Here is a 5,485-nt window from a genome sequence, read left to right as displayed (position 1 = left end):
GCTTATAAATTGAATGGAGTGTCTATACCTCCAACATAGGATAGGCACAGAAGGTTTTAGAGTTAATAAATTATTACTAGCCTAGCTGCAGAACAAAATATTCTTGACCTGATACTTGCAAATGTAGCATCACTATGTACAACTCCCCTAGTAACTCCCTGTTTGATTATGCCAAACCATAAGCTACCAACCTCTCCCACTCATACTGTCTAAAATCCCCTGAAACCAATATATTTGAATTTAAAGATATCAAGCACAACAAATTTCCATAAATTTTATGATGGAAGTCATGAAATTCACTTATAACAACATCACTCCAGACATTGTTTCAGCAGATAGATTTAGAAAGGAGTTTTGTCCCTCAAAAATAAATGTATTGAATTGGCAGTCCCATCTAGATCCAAATACAATAGATATTAAAAGGAAACCACCCTAGTGGTCCATTGACATAAGTAATATCTACAATAAAAGGAAAAAACTCAGACTATACAACAAGGCTAAAGAACCCACAATCAATGAAATATTAGGAATTATGAATAGTAGGAATTTGACTATGAATGTAAAGAAATATCATTAGCTCAGGTTGGCATCTGAAGCAAAGGGCACTTACAAATCTTTTTTAAATTATGTTAGAAAGCTAAGAAACAACACTCAACAATGTGCAAAACTCATGATAATGGCAAAACCTACTCAGACCTAGTGGACATTGCCAATATACCAGTTAATAAATTTAGTACAAATTTGACTCCTGAGACCAATATCAAAAGCCCTCCTATAACTGTTATCTCTCAAATCCATCTTCATTACTGAATAACATGTACTGAAAGTGCTGTCCAAGACTAAGGACACTTCCTCCATAGGTCCAAATAACATACTGAGCTGTTTGTTAAATAGTACTAAACACACTCTGGTGGAAGATCTCCATATGCTATTTAATCTGAACCTGGCTACAGGCTCTGTCTCAGATGTATGACATACAGCACTGGTGATGTGACATCCTAAAAGTGGCCTATCTACTGACCCTGAAAACTACAGGGCCATCATTCTGGCAAGTCTCACTTGGAAGGCCATTGAACAGATTATAATATACTTGATTAACATACACATTAAAAATAAATGTCATCAGTCTAGATCTGCAGCAATTTGGTTTTGTAAAAGGTAGATCCTGCATAATGGACATAGTAAATAGAATACATCTATAGGTTCATAGGTTGGTACTGGGCTATCTGCCCGAAGGCATATATTAGCCCAGCCACGTTGTGCGGTATTCACCGCCCCTTTAGTAGTTCCCTAGACCCTTGTACTAGCAGCTAGTACCCTTGGCCCCTATCTAGTAGTGCTGTTGGTGTGATCCCCGGTGTGAACTTTCTGTTACCCATCCACTCATCAAGATTCCTCTTGAAGAGTGATAGTGAGGGGCTCTGTCTTATGTAGATCGGGGCCCTGTTCCATAGTAAGGGAAGTCTCTGTGAAGGGAATCTATCCCTCCAGCATGTTCTATTCATTGTTGTGTTGAGGTTTATATCCCTAGAGCGTGTAGCTCGAGTAGATTTGGTTTTGCTAAGATGGAGCATGTTCAACAATTCTGGGTTGGACATGGCTGTGTACGTTAGACAGAGATCACCTCTGAGAAAGCGGTATGCAACAGAGAACAGTCTTAGCTTTTTCAATCGTGCTGCATAGGGCAACTGTTTGAGGCCAGTAATCCTCTTGGTTAGGTACCTTTGTGGTCTCTCCAGCTGCTGGAGATGTCTAGCCAGGTACATTCCAATTGGTGCATTGTACTCAATAATGGGTCTGATGAGGGAAGAGTAGAGGGGCACCATTACATCCTTAGATCTTGATGCGAACCCTTTCGGTAATCACCTATTAGTAATAATTTAGAATGTCAAATGGCTGAAATACTGAATGACATTGCAGTGACCAAAAAAGTTCAGAACTCAAACTGCCAAAAAGTTTAGCACATGTTCTATGCAGGGGGACAAGGCCCTCCGACCTCTCCATGTGGGAGGCTGTTCCTCCATACTCCCTGTTAATTAAATATACCAACTGCAAAATTGCACTGCAGTGGGGAAAGGGGAAAACATCAGTCCCCTCTATACCATGGTTTCATCAAATTACCATTTTCAACCTTTTGTGGTCGATGTAGTGCTTCAACATTATCAGTGTAACCTTGGTAAACTACTTTGGAAAGGTAGAAAAAGCTAATGATGGTGGTCACACTGTACAGACACCCTACCTTGATTTAGCCAAGGCATTGACACTATCCACATGCTAACATAGTTAACAAACTAACTGCATTACAAATAGACCCTTATGTGGTAAGATACACATCTAATTTGCTAAAATACAGAACCTACATGGTGTAGGTGGCAGGGACAGCATGGCAGAACAAGAAAGTAACAAATGGTATCTCACAGGGCTCAGTGCTGGGACCACTTTTGTTTGCTATTTACTTCTCTGACCTAGACAGTATAAACCAAGACCTATGACTAACAAGATTTGTGGATGACTGGGAGTCATTGTCAAATCTCCTTTTGATACAGCAGCCCTCTAGCAGGAACTTATAAATGCCTGGTGTATTGAAAAGGGACTTCAATTAAATGGTAAAAAATGCAATATTGCTGCATTTGGTAGACCCCCCCCCCACATATAGCACTGTCAAAACCCCACTTCAAATGACAATGAAAATGTAGTTAGAGCCCTGGGGATCTGGGTTGATGACTTCTACTTGGCACAGCTGATCATCAAGAAAATATCATTTAGATCTAAAGATGTTATTGTCCCCTTATATTCAGCATTGATCTGGCCAATTAGAGACTACAAGGCCCCTTTGCGATGTACCCCATTAGAAATATCAAACAGCTTGAAAGATCTCAGAGGTTTCTAACAAAGAGGATCACAAGGTTTCCCTCTTTTCTGTGTCTTATAAGCTCCTCAGAGGAGACTCATGCCTTGCCTTCTGAACAGTCAGGAACCCAGTATTCCAGAATCTCTTGTAACTTCACAAATCAAACTGTACCACAAATACCAGAAGAAGGGATGTAAACCTGCTTCAGAAGATCAATAAAACAAGATGGAGAGACAGATTCATTATTCAGTGTCTCCCTCACCTCTGGAATAGACTGCCTCCTTAGGTAAAGCAGTGTGATACACTATCTTCCTTTGAATGGCACCTGGATAATTGAGTGGGTATGCATAAATTCACCATGAGCTTGATTGGCCTAGTCCTTCCAGACAGGGGAGGTACAGTCTAGGGTGGGAAATATCAAGACATAATGATTGCAAGACTCAGTAACCCTGAACTTCCTATGATTCTTGTGATCTTCAGGAATCTGTACATCACACTTGTTTAAGATGATAATGTGGACACTTACTCCCTTTCAGAATACAAGGATTAGTCTTTTTCTTGACAAAGTAGTGAGAGTGACATGTATAATAACGGAATACATATTCAACACATATCATATGAAAATAAGGGTGTCACATAACTTTGGTGTATGGTAAATCGTGTAGAATGTTCCAGATTCTGTAAATAAGACGAGTTTGCATCCAAATGATAACAATCTTGTTAGAAGCCAGAAAGATCATGTAGCACATCCTGGACCTTTGTTACTGTAAGAAGTTCAAAGGTCAGCTGGTTGGTTATACAGAGTGCTTATCACTTGCTACCTGTCACTCCATCAGCGAAGGCTTTATGTAAGCCTGATAAAGAAAGAAGTGACATCATCTGAGTCTTTAAATATCGCAAAACTGGAGTTCTTGTTTAGCTTTATTTGAACCATATACAATACATTAACCTGGAACAGCTCTTCTATGTTTTGATTAATGTTAGCTTATTTGCACAATGTAATGACTTTGGCTAAAAAATAAGAATCACAACATGCATAAGAGCATACAAGTCTCTTGTTGGGAAATCCATCCTTTCCAAGAAACATGCTACTTATGGAAGTACAGAAGGAATTTCACAACCATAGCTTTGTGCTTATTTAAATGACTTGGAGGTGGCTCTGTGGGCAGCAGTGAGCTCATTTATTTTGCCATAGCACCAACAAATGTAGTCACAGAACTTCAGGAAAGTAGCTACACAGAAACATCCACATTATCAACATAGCTTGTTTCCACATAGTTTGTAAATACACAACACACATTATTCCTACTGTCTCAGTTGTCTTGACTACCAAGTTTGTCCAAAAGATACTGATTTTTGCATGAAAAAAATCTGAAGTATGACTTGCATTTCATTTTAGAGCAGTCAGGGGTCTCGAGCAACTGTACTGTAGTCTAAAGAATCAAGTTCACTCAGTTGCCATGGGAACATAAACTGCAGCTCTTGGTAATACCAGTCCACAGTAGCATCTCAGTGTCTGAACTGCTGACCATCAAGATGGCTGTACACTGTTTAATAGCTTAATTTCAGCTCTTCCAGTGTAAAAACAGAAACTCAGACATAAGCCAGTGCATTTGTCTTTTGGGGTAAATTTCACTTATTGGCTAGTAAGTGTACTGCCTGGATGCCTGCAAAGAAGAAATTTAGAGAACCTCAAAGAAAATCAATTATAAAAGGTGAGGAGAAAATACTGGCTGTGAAGAATCCTGCAGCTGTTCAGTATAAAGCAGTTCAAACTCTGGCTTTGGTGCAAGACATGACTTCCAGTAATCTAGAGATAAAAATAAGTCAAATGTACTCAGAGTTGATTAAAAGCAACAAAACACTGAAGGGGTATATCAAGTCAAATATAAAGGCTAGAAAAAACGAAGAGGCTTTAAACAGATATTTAGATGAACTGATAAACCTGAAAAAATCAGAGGTCACAATGAAGAAAAGGCTGTCTGAATATGAGACTGCTAGAGAAGAGATGTTTTACAAATTGACAAAATTAGAGGACAGTGCACATAAAGAAAAACAGATTTTCTGCTGTACCAGAGAAACTGGAAGGGCCAGACTGTATTCATTTTATGAAAGCACAAATAAGCAACTGGACTAGTATTCCACAGCAAGAGTTATTAATTGAAAGAGTACATAGTATGCATGCTCCAAAACTGGGTATAAGAAAGCAGCCAGGACCTCTAATAGTAAACATGCAATATTACCAGCAGAAGGAGTTGATTCTGAAAAAAAGTGTGGCAGAAGGACAAAGTACTAAATGTTGGAGATAGCAGAATGCTTGTGGAAAATGATTACTTACTGTACACCAGGCAAAAGAGGAATACATTTATTCCAGCAATCAGGGAATGTTGAGAAGCAGGTGTGAGATTTAAGCTACTGTATCCAGCTACTTTCGGAATATTTTGTTCTTGGATGGTCAAGGTCATTTTTCTGATGCAGAACATGCTAAGGAGGGAATACAAAAGTTTGTCTAACAAAATGCGAGCTGTGAAGCAGAAAGGGATTCTGCTTCTTATTCTTCTGATAATAAATCTCGTATAGAGAGTTTGCCAGTAAAACCTTTTTCAATGTTCCAAACAAAAATGTTTGAGACAG

The sequence above is a fragment of the Protopterus annectens genome, chromosome 3.part0 (genome assembly GCF_019279795.1).
Source record: "Protopterus annectens isolate FY-2018-M chromosome 3.part0, PAN1.0, whole genome shotgun sequence".
Lineage (NCBI taxonomy): Eukaryota > Metazoa > Chordata > Ceratodontiformes > Protopteridae > Protopterus > Protopterus annectens.
This window is presented reverse-complemented; position numbering follows the sequence as displayed.